This window comes from Anabrus simplex, chromosome 2, assembly GCF_040414725.1.
Source record: "Anabrus simplex isolate iqAnaSimp1 chromosome 2, ASM4041472v1, whole genome shotgun sequence".
Taxonomy (NCBI): domain Eukaryota; kingdom Metazoa; phylum Arthropoda; class Insecta; order Orthoptera; family Tettigoniidae; genus Anabrus; species Anabrus simplex.
The window spans coordinates 790,036,710-790,054,645 of record NC_090266.1 but is presented as its reverse complement, the minus strand read 5'-3'; the positions used below and the strand labels follow the sequence as shown (position 1 = coordinate 790,054,645).

The 17,936-nt window shown below is 38.3% G+C and overlaps 1 protein-coding gene across 1 annotated transcript in view; it reads left to right on the top strand.

The window, feature by feature from the left end:
* The window catches only part of AP-2mu (adaptor protein complex 2, mu subunit), a 127,089-nt gene that overhangs the window by 89,903 nt on the left and 19,250 nt on the right, over window positions 1–17,936 (top strand). The window lies entirely within an intron of this gene.

Here is a 17,936-nt window from a genome sequence, read left to right as displayed (position 1 = left end):
TTACTTATTGTAATCCTGTCAACCTCCCCACCACTGTGCTCTGCAGTGAAAGAACCATTTCTGCCCACATGCACAAACAGCACTACTCAACCATTAACTCAAATCATCTTTGCACATATACAAGGTAATGTACTTCATACAAATATTGCAAGTTAGACAGGTCCTATTGTTTCTTATTCAGCATGTAATAGTACTATTTAGGTGTCTGGAAGTATTGTGAACTTATGATGTCCATTACATAAGTGATAAAATGATATTTCAACATATTTCACTACCCTGTTTCAAAATAAAACAAATCACTTGGTTTCACTTCTTTTTACTGTGTATCAGGTCGTTCTATCAAATAGAAAATGCTCGAAAGATAGATTGGTAATTTTGGAAATGAATTGTGAAGTCCATTACAGTAGACTCTAGATTATCTGTGGTAATTGGGGTAAAGAAACCATGGACAATCCAAAAATGAGGTAAAGTAGATATTGACAAAGCAGTTCACTACATTAAAATGGATAGTTTTTAACTGAGCTAAATGACTAATGTGTAGTATCTAATGGTGGTTTAAATATCATTACCCTATCAGACAACGTACTAAGTTTGCTGTCGATCCCCAACGCTTAGTGGAAAAAATTTGACCATTCGGTGCTTATTATGCCAGGTATTTGCATGCCTTCTGCTTGTTTCTGTTCAAACCCTTCCAACATGGTTTTATCCAATTTTGCATAAGTAGACATTGTTTTCCACTTTAAGCCCTTGAATAAGTATGAGGTGCTTGTAATCTTAAAATTCTGTTTTTCTGAATATTCTGGATTGTTGTTTCAATTGCCAGAAATCAGGCTAGTGCTTGTAGAACTGCAGTCTTATTAAATTTTATGCACTATTTCCAGTTTCTGCGGTATCATTAACACTAAACATTAACATTTTTCGGACATTGTTAGACACTAACAGAAACCATTGAATAGTACCGTGTAATGTAGACGCTCACTTGCTGAACTGAACTACAATCCAGTGCTCGATAAGTCAACTATATGAAAATAAGAGGCTGAGAGTCAGTGTTGTGATGTGCAGTGAACTGTAGTAAGTTGTAGTGCTTAGAACTAGTCTTGACTACATTACATTTTCCTAGACCACTGCAGATTAGTCTACTGTAAGTGTATTATTTTAAAAAAATGACATTACATGTCATATAAATGGTGCATGCTTTAAACATTAGTCATAAGCAAAGTTGAAGGAAATGGTGATATCTGATGCGTCAAAAGGGTACCTTCAGCATAATATTTAAAGGTTATTCTCAAATTGTGGAACTTGTAAAATGTGTTCAAAAATGCAATAAATTATTTGCTCCAGGGTTCAAATATAAAACTGCAACTCACTGTGACCTTCCTGAAATTCCTGACAAGAAAATGGTGATATTGTCAGAATATGAAATTCCATAGCTTGCATACAAGTGGTAATAGATTTGCTTCCAGAGTGCTGTGTATATTTTGTATTTTAAACCAAACCACCTATATTTTGGAATGTGGAAATTTTACAGATAGCAGCAAATTAAGGCAGTTAGTACAGAGCAGAAAATACCTCATGATGTAATCATATGCAGGCATTTGCTAGTGGAAAATAGAAGAATGGTTCACTTGAAAGATGATATAAACACAGTTTCTACGATAAGGAGAGTAAAGGAATCTAAATGAAAAGAACTCCCAGCCTGAACATAATGAGCAATTCTTTTGAGTTGTGACAGTTTTAACAACAAAGCTGCTGCCTGTAACTTCTAAAAATATATAGGTAGCTTTTGCAAAATATGATGATTATTAAATCTCTTTAAAGTTCCTTTAATAAAAGCTGAATTCATGATCTTCAGTGAATCGATCTATTTTGCAGATTCCTGACAACCCTAAAATACCAATGCCCTAATTGCAAGGTGAACAAGGAAATCATCGTTCAATATTTATTTGGAATGAATCCAGTATACTGTGATGCAAAGGACTGATTAATTTGACATCTTACCCTTAGTGTTGAAGCTAATGGGTATGAAATGTTATGTACAGGAAGGCAAGTTTTTTGGTAGCTTGAAAGTTTACTCACCAGGTCAGGCTACAATTTACTAGTTTTGTGGAACTAGTTATATTACATCGAAATGTCCAGCCATAGTTTCCCTCTTAAAAAAAATAATATAGATACTTAAAAATGGAAATTGTTCAGAGTCCTAGTGCCACATTCTCCTTCATGCTGGGGATCATAACACCCATATCATATTCTGCTTGTCATACAGAGATACTGAAAGGAACGATGTGGCTGATATCAGTTGTCTTGGTGCAGAGAAACATGTTCCCAATATTCTGAGAGGTGTAAGAGGTTTAACTGTGAAATTCATTAGGTCACTAATCCCTAAGATGGTAGCTATTAAGTTTCTCGATTCTTCAGGGGTAAGGGAAGAATATCAGGTTTTATGTTGAGCATTTACTGTACAGAATTTTTGGCCATGCAAGCGGCTTGTAAGTAGGCATATAGAGTATAGTTTTCCATATCAATTTATTTTTCTGTCATTGGAGACTTGACTTAGGTTACATCAGTATGGATCATATCCCTATCATATATTTGAAACCAGCTGTGCAGTTTCCTTAATGCTTTGGACAGTTACAGCATTAGCATTGGGAAGACATACGTGTTTGTGAGGTATGAATTTACTCCTGTTATGCTAGTTTAATTTTACTCCCACATCGTGATGCAGTGCCATTTGACTACTTGTTGCCTGGCAACAATGTAATTATCCTGATCTTTCATGTAGAATTTTGAAATGTAGTAGTCTTCTTGTGGTCTGGATTCTACATAAAACTGGAGCTCTCCTGACTTTGGGTGCAATATTGAGTCTTGTTACACTAGACTGCCTTTGGTTTGCATTGTAATTAATCTTCCAGCTGGCAGTTGTCCACATACTTGTATTTTCTCTAGCTGTGGTAGTTTTGGTATTAATTGTATTCCTCCGTTCTTTGTCTTTTACTAGCATATTCCTTCACTAAGTAACCATTTTGAATTTGGAATTCTAAATGTACCTACTACAATATCATAATTTGCAAAAATCCTGTGATCAGTCAATTATGCCATACTCCGGGTCTCCTTTTGAACAGACTGAAGCGTAAGTAACGTGATTGCCTCGTTAGACTCTCCTTGGTTGCCAAACGAACCGGTGTGCGATTGAAAGTTGAACTTAAACACTATAACACAGAAAAGCTCACTGGTTGTTACTTCACATTTGATAGAATTAATGAAGGTATGAAACGCACACCCTCTTGGCCCACTTGTACCATATGACAACACCGTAGGCGCAGTCCCTCTCGCCCACTTCTTCCCCTCGCCTATACCCTCACTTTCGCTTTAGTCTGCTTAAAATGTGGCCCGGAGAATAATCCTCAGAAAATCATTGCGCAAGAACAAAATTAATTTTCTTATTTTATTTGTTGATGGTGTGTAGCTGCCATGCTTTCACAAAAGTACAGCTACATTAGCAATAATCTCTGATCAGTATAATGAAAGTGATATCCTAGACATGTCTACTCCTTAATCCTGTTTCTTTATACGGGATTACGGATGAGGTGAGATGAATTTATATGGCATGATGATACCCTAGACATGCATGCAAGGTATGAGATGTTCATCAGTTATTCTGGTCATTGAAGATGACAGCAGGTGTTTTATACTAAAATTATCCATGCATGTCTAATCTGAAATGTTTGTTTTTTAAGATAATGATTAGGAAGAAAAATTGATATATAGATTGGACATTAAATAAATTCACTAATATGTCAAATGATACGTACTGGATGAATGAAATGGAGGGTTTCCTCCAAAATGTCCGGTGAAATCTGTGCACTTGCAGTCCTACTTTATACTTAGACCACCTCAGTTTAGAGTTCGAAACAAGTTACATTCGATACTCAAATTTGACTAATAGCAGAAATTCAGTTTATATTATATCTGAATTATATATTTTGTGACTTTTATATCTCTTCAAATAACATTTTCTCAATTGAGGTCCAAAACAGTATTGTCGTTCTTTAGTTAAAACATTAAATACTTGTTTAAATCCACAAAATCTTTCCTGGTTCACTAAGTCCAGCTAATATCTTCCTCACCGTTTCAAATGCAGCTGGTCTTGAAAAATTGTCTGTCATCTGACTACATATATTTTATACTAAACTAGCAAGACACCCGTGCTTCGCTACGGCTTTAAAATAAAAGTTCTTATTCAAAGTTTTAAATTTTGGAGAGTCCAGTGTCAGCGGAGCCTGTAAAATACGTCCTCAGTTCGTACGTCAAACGGTTTTGGGGGAATGATTATTTTATAATGTACCCCTCATTTGAACCCCGTGCAGGAAGAATTTGAATGTTTTAAATCATATCTTATTTCACATCTAGGATGTAAAAGCGACCAACCTGTGAAATTTTAATTTTGTGCATCAAACAGTAATGGAGGAATGAATATAATTTTTTAAGGGGTGAATGTTTTGAAATATTTATTAACATCTAGGATATAGAAGACAACCCTTCACAAAAAAAGTTATGTTGGTGCCTGAAACGGTTTTGGAAGAATGGAAATTGTGTTTCTGAGAGTCAAGTACCATCTAAACCTCTTAGGGGAGAAATTTTTTTTAGTATACAGTATTCTACGCCTAGGACGTAAAAGACCCTTCTCGTAAAATTACAACTTCGTACGCCGAATGGTTTTGGAGGGATGAATAGTTTACGGAACTAACCTCATTTGACACTTCAGCGGTGGAACGTTCAAAAATATTTCCTATTTGACACCTAGGATTTAAAATTTAGACCGCTATTTGGAATTTTCTCCTCATACATTAAACCATTTTGGAGGAAGGAATTAATATATTTGTTTTCAGATCTTAATCCCCATTTAACTCTCTAAGGGGTTACATTTGTTTCAAACCTTCTGTTATTTAACACCTAGGATATCATTTGACACATTAACTTCGTAATTCAAACGGTTTCATATAAAAGTATATTTTTGTAATCATTCCTCATCCCCCAGTCAAAACCCCTTAGGGGTGTATTGTTATAAGTCCACTTCTTATTTGTATCCTCATAGAAAGAATTCTACTCCTTTTACACCCCCAAGTTAACACCCCCCCCCCCAAACAAAAAATGCATGTTTATTTTTAAAGGTGAATCCAAATACCCATTTTCACGTCCAAAACATCCTTAGTTTTTTCAGATATAAGTATCTTCATACAAGAATTAAGAATTATTCATCTTTCAATTTACTCACCAATCCTTAATTCGATTTTCCGAAAACAGAAGAATGCGTGTTCCTTTACTTTTAAGGGAGATTCCAGATAAAAAAATTTCATGTCTGTATATCATTTTCTGAGATATAAGTATCATAAAAATGATTCAACCCCTGTTCAGTCCTTTTTACAACCTCCTTAAGTGGATTTCACGGAAACAAAAAAAAATGCGTGTTTATTTTTAAAGCAGATTCCAAATACAGTACCAATTTTCATGTCTTTAAACTGTTCATTTTTTTAGATATATACTCATATTTATAATCCCTTCCCTCCCTTAGTGACGGAATATCAGAAAATCCTCCCTTATCTCTTTATATAAATACTATTCCTCATTCTAAGGTCTTTGGCTTGTTTTGTTGCAAAAATTTCTGATGTATTTCAGCTGCCTTTTAGAGTTTTGAAATTCTAGTTTTCCATTGGAATAATGTAGATGTACCACCCACTGAAAGTTTAGGTAATCAGAAGGGAATAAAGGTGTAAGAAATAAAATCAAAAATAGTTATGAAAGAGTATGACATTGAGAAGGATAAACTCCATATCTTTCATACACTGCCATATTCACATGGAAGGTCACATCATCAGTCCCACTTCTACATCCATTTCATTTTGGCTTCCATTGAAATTGTTTTTCCTCCTCTGCTTCATCAGAAGGGAGAGATTTGCAGGGATTGAAGAGGACTATACCTGACAGATCTTCAGTTAGTGTGGATGTACAGGAGTGTTCGAAACAAGTTACAGTAGATACTCAAATTTGACTAATAAATAGCAGAAATTCAGTTTATATTATATCTGAATTAAATAAGAATATAAGAGAAAAGAAAATATGATAAAGGTTTAAACATGTTGTAGAGATGGGAAACAGGATAAATGCAGGAGAAAAGGAATGTAATGTATTAATATATGAATTAGAAAAGGAACAGCCAAGTGATGAGTAAATTTAAATGTAGAAGACTAGAAATGAGGGCAGAAACTTGCACAAGGATAAACATAAGGACAGGTCAGTGGAGACTGAGAACTGGGACTAGTGAGGAAGACCCCATCTGTGTGACATCACTGTATGAAACTCTGAATTTTTTTACATATTTTTTTGTTCTCCCCTATCAGCTCCCTACTCCCACATAGACCTGTTTTTTGTTTTTGTTCTTTACCTTACATATGGTCTTATCCTTACTCCTACTTTCCTATACAGTAAAGGCTGTTTTATTTGGAACCTAGGGATTGTTTTATCTTAATTTTCCAGATATTAGACACTAAAATTTCTCACAATCCATGCCTGCAGCATTAGCACAACATAATACTCTAAGCCTTTCTTTGTTTAATTTGAAACCCCTCACACTTTTGTGCTATAATTTGCAACAGTCTTGCTGGGTACACGGTCCAGTGATCTTTTTGCGAGTTGCAACCAACCTATTGCATAAAATGAATTTCATTGCAAAGCCTGTATAGTCAATAGTATACTTCTTAAAGGTAGTCAAAGGTTCCATCTTTACAGTACTAAAAAATTGTCACCCTAATTGAACATAATTTTTTTAGTATTATAAAGGTGGGCCATTTAACTGTACCTCTTATAAAGTATTGCAACCTACGTTCTGAAAAGGCGGACTCCTCTGTGGGTTCCATTTCCTCATTCAGTAAAATTTCTCTTTTATAATCCTGGGTCCAGAGATATTTAATATATTTAATGGTGTACGATTCATACAGAACGCAAAGTTACTCCAGCTTAATTTTCCGTAAAACACTGTATCCAGTGATGGCCTTTCTTGATTCTGCGATTGAATAGATTTTCAGTAGTTAGTCTTTCTCCTTACGTATGTCATAGATCAGATGCAATACTTGTACTTTATTACAGTTTTCACCACGCTCAAGTCTTTGTCATGTCAAGTTTGTTTTAATTAACACCACTCTTTATCTTACTTCTTCCATGATTCTGCGGTAGTGTTCAGACAACAAAACACACAACATATGGAGTACAAACTTAGTTACATAGTAACTTCTGGAGGGCACTCATAGAATTGTGCTGGATTTTCAAACTCTTGCTACAGGTTGTTGGGATAGTGAATGCTACTGGTTGGTGGGATAGTGAACTAGGCACTTCATCAATTTTCTGATTAAATAGAACTTTCTAGGTGATCAATCGCTGGATAAAACAGCTTGTACTGTATTTGATTTTGTCATTAATATTGGTTGATTAGAGGTTTTCCCATTTAGGTCATTCAGTTCACAAAATGCAATTAAAAAGTGCTTATTTTAGATTGAAAGGATCACATGCATTGACCCTGCATTCCTGAATATTATGGAGCTTGTGCAAAGTGAAATTATATACAGTATCCTTTGCTCCTCTTATATTAAATGCTGCTGAGGAATGGTAGGGTGTTACTGGATGGGTTCAAGCCCTTCAGTAAATTTTGAAGAATGTGTGGAAATTCCAGTTGTTTCCGACAAAGTACTAACATACTGATTGGTTCGTCGATTAAAACTCCCCATTTTAACCCTCTCGTGCGCACATGCCTCATATGAGGTCCCAAAATTATGTTTCGTTTAGTGCGCCGTTTATTTAATATTATGAATTTGTGGAAAGTTATGACTCTGTTCACTTTAGACCTCGTGTGAGGTGTGATATTAGTTACAACTATATCTATGAGATGACAGCACTTCCTTGCAGCTGCAAAGTTGTAGGCAGGTGTGGTGTTCTTGTTATTTGTGAGTTTCATATGGAGACTAAATTATTGAAATTGATACCTCCTTTACAAATATATGCAACTGATAAGTAAAAATGTTTTATATAGCAGAAAAGCATGCTCTTAGGGGCCTCATGAGGTCTAAATGTACGAGAGGTTATGGTTCAGTCATAACCTCAATTAGATCTACACCATATTGTAGTGTTTTGTGGAATTTTTTATGCAAACCAAGACAGACTGCTGATGTTTCATGGCACAGTTGTCATATTCTCATTTCTATGCATTTAGAACAAAATGGATGCAGAACTAGGGCCGTCTGTAGAAAATGTCTTCACAACGAATGTCACAATATACTCTGCGTCCTGTCAGTAATACCTGACAATACGACGTACAATCGCTTTTGCGAGATACGGAAGTATTTGTACTTTATTGACAATCGGAACATTCCTGCAGACATCAATGATTGGCTTATATGTTTACGTCCTATGATTGACCGTTTCAAGCACATCTTCAGATGTTCTTCCCAGCCAGAAGAATTATCAGTTGATGAGATGGTCCAAAGGCCGATCAAGGCTGAAACAATGTATGAAGAGTAAACCCTAAAAATGGGGCTTCAAAATTTGGGTCTTAACCAGTTCCTCAGGATACATCCATAGCTTTGAGATCTATCAATGAAAAGTGCAAAATGGTGAAAGTCATTCTGAATCTGGAGCAGTTGGTGATGTTCTTAGGCTGCGTGAAGACGTGAAGATCAAAAGCCATAAGCTTTTGATAATCTGTTTACGTCGATTAATCTTCTCTAGAAACTTCTTGAAGATAGCATTTATGCTTCCAGGACTATCAGAGCTAACAGGATTTGTGGTACTGATCTCAAGCTGCGGTCTGTGAAAACCACGAAGAAGGAACCGAGAGGGTTGTACTCTGTTACGTTGCAGCCCAACATTGCAATAACCTGCTGGCATGATCATTCATTTTTACACTAGCATCTCCATTTGCTGGAGCAGAACCTGTAGGTGTTGCTAAGAGATAGTGTCAAAAACTGCACACAATCATTGAAATTCCACGCCCATATTCCATCAGCATTTACAATTGCCACATGGGTGGCGTGCATCTAATGGACTCGCTCGTAGGTCTTTATCGGCACACTATAAGGCACAAAAGGGAGTACTTCAGAGTATTCCATTATCTACTGAATGCGACCATTGTAAACTGTTGGATCCTCTGGAGAATGAACCTAGATTGTGAGAAGCTGGATCTGTTAGAATTCAAGTCCTCAGTAACTACTTCTCTCATTTACACGGGAAGCAATCGTCAACCCAAGAAAGGAAGACCCGCTTCAGATGCCGCCAGCAACCAAAAAATGGTTACAAGTGAAGGCTACCGATAAGGTGAGAAAGGATAGAAGTGCCACCTACTCTGTTGTTCAAGGAAAACCAGGTATGTCTGCCTTTGCTGCCAATATGCTCTTTGTCCACAGTGTTTTGAGGAATTCCATAGCAGGAAATAACACCACCACCCACTCCTTAATGCAAAATTTACTTTGGTAAAACGTGCATGTAAAACTGACATCCAGCGCACAGTATCTCCCAAGAAAAGAAAATTATTCCTCAGTTCAGTTGTGGTGTGATGTGTGTGGACTCCCTTCATGCACATAGGCCTCATATGAGGTCCATGGAATTTTCAAAGAAAATGAACTGTTATTTCTTTTTCTTTAGCGTGATTGTATTTTGTAACCTTCCAATGAATAAAAAATCAAGACAATATTTTATTCACTTCAAACTGAAAATGCGTGCACGAGAGGGTTAACCAAGTTGGAAAGCCTGTCGCTGCTGGGCTGAGTGGCTCAGACGGTTAAGGCGCTGGTCTTCTAACCCCAACTTGGCAGGTTCGTTCCTGGCTCAGTCCAGTGGTATTTGAAGGTGCTCAAATACGACAGCCCCGTGTCGTAGATTTACTGGCACGTTAAACAACTCCTGTGGGACTAAATTCCGGCACCTCGGCGTCTTCGAAGACCTTTAAAGTAGTTAGTACGACGTAAAACAAATAACATTATTTAAGCCTGTTGCTAGATATTATAGGTATTGAAAATGTTTCATGTCACTGTACTTGGGAGTCCTGTAACCAGTATCATGAACTGCAACCAGTAACATACCCAGAAAACCTAGGGATTCTAAAATTTTGTTGAGGAAATCTGTGATCTTGAATTTTTTTCTTCAAAAGAATTTGCTCTAAATATGTACTCTTGTACTTCTTCCTCAACTTTTGTGCAAAAGATGGAAGTTCTAACAGATAAGAAAAAATTAAAGATGCAATAAAAATTATAATGCCTCAAGTACGGAGAGGAGACTGAAATATATAGTTACCATAATTGTCTTTATTTTTATTGAAATGTCATTGGTGGCAGAATTCTTCAGAAAAGTAGCTTGCACAGCATCTGGTTAAAATTAGGAAGTGTATTGTTGATTTAATATATATCATACTTTGTCATCAGTACTGCCATTTCATAGTCATTTCAGATCAGATCTTAGTTTGTCTATAGCATTGCTGTAGATGATTGTGATCAAAGCCCTTTCTGGGGAGCTTGCATCCGGGAGATAGTGAGTTTGAATCCCACTCTTGGCAGCCCTGAAGATGGTTTCCCACACTTCCTTCCCATTCCTAGGCCTCTTCTATCCGATTGTCGTCATAAGACCTATCTGTGTTGGTGCGACATAAAGCAAATAGCAAAAAGGATGCCTGTTCTTATGTTTCTACAAAGTGTCAAATTGTGAAATCCAGAAGCCATCCAGTTTATATAAGAGTGAATTTTGTGTTTCGATTTTTATTTTATTTTTTTATTTTTTTATTTTTTCTTTTACTGACACCTACAGTGCAGCAGATTTTCAGTGTTTCTGTTGTTTTTGTCTGAATACCTGGCACTTATTATTTTAAATTTTCTGACCTGTCAAAGAATGCAGATGTTTAATCAGTTGCCTTGATCTCTCACTGTAGTAATTGTTGCTCTTGCTGTTTATGTACAATTCCGTGAAAATGCACAAGTTGGTTAGTGTAGCCTTCAGTAGTTCTTGTTCATAAGCAGTCCGCAGTGTCTCGTAAATTGAGTGGTCCTTCACTTGCTGGCTTCAAAATTTTTACATGAGGTATTGTTTCTTTGTTATATCTTAGGCCTTTACTTTAGAATTTCAGGGGGTTGATACCAGAATGGCATTGTCACTAGCTTCTCACAAAGGTGGCTGTGGTCTGAATCTTGGCCAATGCACGTGGTATTTTTGAAATTAAGTTTTCTTCCTTTAGTTCGGATTCCATGTTAAACTGGAAGTCATATGGCTATGATCACAATTTCATGTCACGTAAAACTAAAAACTTGCCTTTCTAAATATATATATTGCAAAACTACTGGACAAACAGAAAGATGCGGACACCATGGCTAACAGAAGTGAAGAGACATGCAGGAACTGGGAGTAACTGAAAGACATCAGAAACTGAGCACCTGTAGTAAGTGGTATTTGCTTTGTTAATTTGGGCTTTGACTCCAGCAGAAATGCACAGATTTAAAATTAACTAATTGCTATGATAATTCAAAAACTTCTAGCTTAGAAATAAGTACATGCAAGGGTATTAGGATGGGTTTTTTAATGAAATTCATGTGAATGGGATCATTACACGTAAATTAAGTACTTTGTTGCAGTTGAAATGAAGTTCAATTTCTCTTTAAAGTGTGTTGTAATACTAACATTATTATAGGCTGTTGATATCTAAATCAATTGTGACTGCTAGCCTCTCAGCTTCCTGGAGATGGAAACTGACTTGCTTTCCACTTGCTTATATTTCTGTGTATGAACTCTCTTTCTTGTTTGAATAGTGTAACTCATCTTAAAGTACTTCAGCAATTGTTTTCAGCACTACTATCAACATCTAATGGCTGATTGTGTTTGCGTGGAAGTAGTTATTATGTTTTTGATTGTATTTTTTCTGGTTCATGGTATGGGTTACTGTAGTCAAAATAAAATGGGAACAACTGTAGTCGTGTCCTTGTTCGTGAACCATGGGCAACGGCTGAAGTGGCCTATAAATTTGTCCTGAGAGTCAGGATACCAGTTACGGAATGGGAGTGGGCATCTCAAACGTATTCAGAGTCGTGGCCGTGCTCGGACAGTTCGGACTATACAATCCACCGTGGTCCCTAACCCATTAGGAGTGATTCTCACTTGGACTATCATGAGGCAGGATGCTACCCTACTTACACAATTTACAGAGCTCAAAACATTTTAGGCAGGCCTCGGACCTATGGGAGTAACGGAGTCCCACTCTCAGTTGACAGCCGAGGGACACCTTGGAAACAACTTTGCGAATGAAATGGAATTCGATGGGGAGCTGTCAATATTAATGAGGCTTATGGAAGAAAGTAGAACTGGCTGAGTCAACGAGGATGCATCTGGATGTGCTGGGAGTGATATTCGGGTAAGGGGAGATAACGAGGAAGAGAGAGATCATAAAGTGTACTTGACGGGTGTTAGAAAGGGAAGGGCAGAGTATGAGGTAGGGCTGTTCATCAGGAACACCATTGCACGAAACATAGTTTCTGTTTGTAACGTAAATGTGCGAATGATGCGGGTAGACTTGGCAGTTGGAGTAATTAGGACAAGAATTGTCTGATCGTATACCCCCTGTGGGTGGGAGACACAGACGAATACACCCACATTATCCCCTTCCTGTTGTACGGGGGGACCAAAGGATGATCAAATTACAACTATGAGACTACTTGTAATTAGTACAATCACGCAGGGAACACCGTGGGTTGCTTTTACTTGCGCTTAGTACCACTGTTAGGTATAAAAGTAGGTTTTTGATTAGTAGGGACAGTGTGTGGCTCAGGATGCATTTTACAGTACCTGTGATTCGTACCCCTATATGAGCAACACCATGGGATGAGTGACACCATGGTTCTGCCTTGTCTGTGCATAGTACCCACTATTAGAGGAACACCGCGGGATAGTGCTGGTCCCTGTGGTTAGTCTACTGACGTTAGGAACTCGATAGGTTTGCGTTGCCTGTAAATAGCGCAACAGTGTGCGAAACACCATTGGTCTGTGTTACAAGTGCAAATTTCATTACCTGTCTGTAGTACCATAATGTGTGGAATACTGCAAATCTACGTTACTTTTGATTAGTACCGCAACATGACAGCTAGCATGGTTCTATTTTCGTAGCGATAAGTATCATTATGAGGGGCCGATGACTTGGATTTCAGACCCGCTTTGACTAAAAGCATCATTGATTCAGTATTGTGCTTTAGAAGCCCCTTGTTCAGTAATACTATTTATTAACGCCAGTTTTTGGGAATGTGGGGCATTGCGGGTCAGATCCACTGATTATTATAACTTCATATCCATCCACTCATTCTTTGTCCTCACGTTTTCGAATTCTGGTCAGTGGAGGATTATCGATTTTTAAATTGTCATAACATTTCATCTCATTTCGTACCGTTAAGGGCCGATGACCTAGATGTTGGACCCCTTTAAACAAGCATCACCGTCTGTCTGTCTATTCACCATGTGAGGGTGCAGATGAGGATGAAGTTGACAAGTTTTATGAAGCATTGAGTGAGATTGTAGTTGGGGTCAACAGCAAGGATAGGAAGGTGCTAATGGGCGATTTCAATGCGAGAGTTGGAAATAGAACTGAAGGATACGAAAGGGTGATTGGTATGTGTGGGGAAGATATGGAAGCTAATGGTAATGGGAAGCATTTGCTGGACTTCTGTGCTAGTATGTGTTTAGCAGTTACGAGTACATTTTCAAGAATAAGGCTATTCACCGCTACACATGGGAGGCTAGGGGTACCGGATCCATAATAGATTATATCCTAACAGACTTCAAATTCAGGAAGTCTATTAGGAACGTACGTGTTTTCCAGGGATTTGTCGATGATACAGGCCACTATCTGATCTGTAGTGAACTAAGTATCTCTAGGCCTAGTATAGAGTGAAATCTGTCTGCAAGGGTAGAAAATCTCTTGGACAAGAAAATTAAATAGAAGTACATAGATATGATTAGTGAGAAGTTTTGAACGGTAGACAGTAAGCAGGTTCAGGGTATAGAAAGAGAATGGGTGGCATACAGAGATGCTGTAGTAGAAACAGCAAGGGAATGCCTAGGAACAACTGTGTGTAAAGCTGGGAAAAGGTGAACATCTTGGTGGAATGATGAAGTGAGAGCAGCTTGTAAACCTAAAAAGAAGGCTTATCAGAAATGGCTACAAACAAGAGCCATTGCAGGCAATGAATTGTACGTAGATGAAGGAAACAGAGCGGAACAAATAGTTGTTCAATCCAAAAAGAAGTCTAAGAAGTCATGGGAAGATACTAGCAATAACCTGGAAAGGCTAGGTCATGCAGCAGGGAAACCTTTCTGGGCAGTAATAATCTTACGAAGGGTGGGAAAAAGGAAATGAACAGTGTTTTGGGTAATTCAGGTGAACTCTTAATAGATCCCAGGGAATCACTGGAGAGGTTGAGGGAATATTTGGAACATCTTCTCAATGTAAAAGGAAATCTTCCTGGTGGTGTTGTGAAAAACCAAGCGCATGGGGAGGAGGAAAATGTAGGTGAAATTACGCTTGAAGTGGAAAGGATGGTAAATAAACTGAATTGTGATAAAGCAGCAGGAATAGATGAAATTAGACTTGAAATATTGAAGTATAGTGGGAAGGCAGGGACAAAATGGCTTCATAGAGTAGTATTAGCATGGAGTATTAGTAAAGTACCTTCAGACTGGACAAAAGCAGTAATTGCACCTGTCCATAAGAAAGAGAAGGGAGGGTGCGATCAGCGGTTGAGATGAAGTTGGATGAAAACCAGTGTGGTTTCAGACCACAGAGGGGCTGTCAGGATCGGATTTTCAGTATGTACCAGTTAATTGAAAATGCTACGAGAGGAATAGACATCTGTTTGTTTCGTAGATCTAGAGAAAGCATATGACGGTACCGAGGGAAAAGATTGGAATTAAAGGTAGATTATAAAAATCAAAGGTATTTATGTTGACAATTGGGCTTCAGTGAGAATTGATGGTAGAATGAGTTCTTGGTTCAGGGTACTTACAGGGGTTAGACAAAGCTGTAATCTTTCATCTTTGCTGTTCGTAGTTTACATGGATCATCTGCTGAAAGGTATAAAGTGGCAGGGAGGGATTCGTTTAGGTGGGAATGTAGTAAGCAGTCTGGCCTCTGCTGACAATTTGGGCTTAATGGCAGATTGTGCCAAAAGCCTGCAGTCCAAGATCTTGGAACTTGAAAATAGGTGCAATGAGTATGGTATGAAAATTTGCCTTTCGAATACTAAATTGATGTCAGTAGGTAAGAAATTCAACAGAATTGAATGTCAGATTGGTGATAGAAAGCTGGAACTGGTAGATAATTTCAAGTTTTTAGGTTGAGTGTTCTCCTAGGATGGTAATATTGTGAGATTGAATCTAGGTGTAGTAAAGCCAATGAAGTGAGCTCGCAGTTGCAATCAACAGTATTCTGTAAGAAGGAAGTCAACTCCTGGAAAAACAATCTTTACATCGGTCTGTTTTCAGACCAACTTCGCTTTACGAGGGCAAAAGCTGGGTAGACTCAAGATATCTTATTCATAAGTTAGAAGTAACAAACCTGAAAGTAGCGAGAATGGTTGTTGGTACAAACGGGTGGGAACAGTGGCAGTGGGGTACTCAGAATGAGGAGATAAAGGCTGAGTTAGGAATAAACTCGATGGATGAAGCTGTACGCATAAACTGGCTGTGTTGGTGGAGTCGTGCGAGGCGTATGGAGGATAGGTTACCTAGGAGAATAATAAACTGTTATGGAGGGTAAGAGAAATAGAGGGAGACCAAGATGTTTAGACTCGCTTTCTAACGATTTAATAATGAGAGGTGTAGAACTGAATGAGGCCACAGCACTAGTTGCAAGTAGAGGATTGTCGTGACATTTAGTAAATTCAGAGGCTTGCAGGCTGAATGCTGAAAGGCATAATGGTCTATAATCATTATGTATATATGTATGTATGTAGAAAGCGTGTGTGTTTCTTGTAATGACAAATGATGAGCTATCTACTACCACCTCTTCACTTGTGACCCCTGGTGTCTAATGTAGAGTTTTTTCACCTTGCTACACCCACATACGGATAATATGCCAGCAACCATGAAGTCTGCTGAATTTTCAGTTCATTAGCTGGCCATACACGGACAGATTTTTTCGCAGGCCTCGCCTTTGGGGCCAGATCCGACAGGCCGCCTGCTAGGCGTGACCTTCAGAGACCCGGCCTGCTGCTCGCCATCAACTGTGACACCAAGCCTGTCGTGTTATACAACATAATCTGTCAACATTCCAGACCCTCCCGTTAATGGAATGATCCCTTTGTTCTCGGCAGGCCAAGCCGCTGGCCTTTCAAACTAGTTTGAAATCCATGTCGGTCGGGTCTGCCATACTTAGAACTGTGCGATGGATCAAAGCAGACAGTGTCCAGAAAGGGGGGGAATTGCTGTTGAGACTGTTGGAATGTGCATTTTGCTACATGTTAAATCGTGCAAATAGAAAAATCGATTGAAATGGATGTAATCATGGATAGGAGAGTGAGGCAGCTGTAGTCACATGAGTCTGATAAAACACCTGAGAGAAAATAAACTGGACGATTACAAGAATTATTTGTGAATGGACCACAGCGATTGATTTGCTGTTAGGTAAGCATGTACCAGGTGAGTTGGCCGTGTGGTGAATGGCACGCGGCTGAGAGCTTGCATCCGGGAGATAGTGGGTTCGAATACCACTGTTGGCAGCCCTGAATACGGTTTTCTGCGATTTCCCCATTTTCACACCAGGCAAATGCTGCGGCTGTACCCTAATTAAGGCCACGGCCGCTTCCTTCCACCTCCTAGCCCTTCCCTATCCCATCGTCGCCATAAGACCTATCTGTGTCGGTGCAACGTTAAGCCAGTAGTAAGAAAATGACTTGTTTTGCGTAGCTATTACTGGAGAACAGTCCAGTTGACAGCGTATTTACTGTGGATATTGTAGCTTCTAAGCTGAAGGAGGAAAGGATACTGAAGAACACTTGATTGCGACACCTCATGTTTTAATTGTAAGAGACACTGCCGCTCTTTGTACATTTCAATAAATATCTCTAGCAGTGCCTTTGTTCACTCAGTTTCTCTTACAAGAGGGTTGATCTGTGAGGCGTGGTCTTTCCGTTGAGGCGCTGACAACAGGTCTCGCCTGTAGCAGATAATGCCTCGAACTGATCTTGCTCACTAACGAGCACTCCTAGCTTGTCGGAACGCGTCACAAAAGGCCTTGTCTGTCACGGTTCCTTTCCGTGTATGGCCAGCTGTGGGTCTGTATAAATCTAGTACAGAAAAATCAAACTTCTGTACTAATGTGTGTCCATTATTTATGTAAAAGTCTGTACCTTCTGTTGACTTCAAATAAGAATTAAGTAAACTTTTCCACCTGATCGATACTTTTATTATTTAACTTTAGGCTAAATTGTCATTAAAAACTGCAGTACATGTTTCAATTGCTTGGCAATCATCATCAGCTGCTTATCTTATAGCTTAGGCGAAAGAACATAAAAACATTTGATAATTAAAATTGTTTGGTAAATGACACTTAATGGTGAGGGAGGGGTGGGGGGAGGGGGGTGTTAAAATTAGATATACAAATTAAAAAGCTATTTCTAAACTAAAACTTCCTAAACTTCCTTCTATGGCACTACATTCGTTCTTCATTAGTTTCAGCTGTGTTTCACTCAATGCACAGTTCACTTGTCTTGATTGTGTGTTATCCTTCATTCTTCTAGATCATTCTTATTGTCCGCTAGAAGAATTTATGCTAACTATGGTCGAATTTGTTCAGTATTTCACTTAGACGGATAGTTTGAAGTACGACCCCTATTTAATTGTTCGTTGTGTAAATTTATTCTAAATTTTTAAAA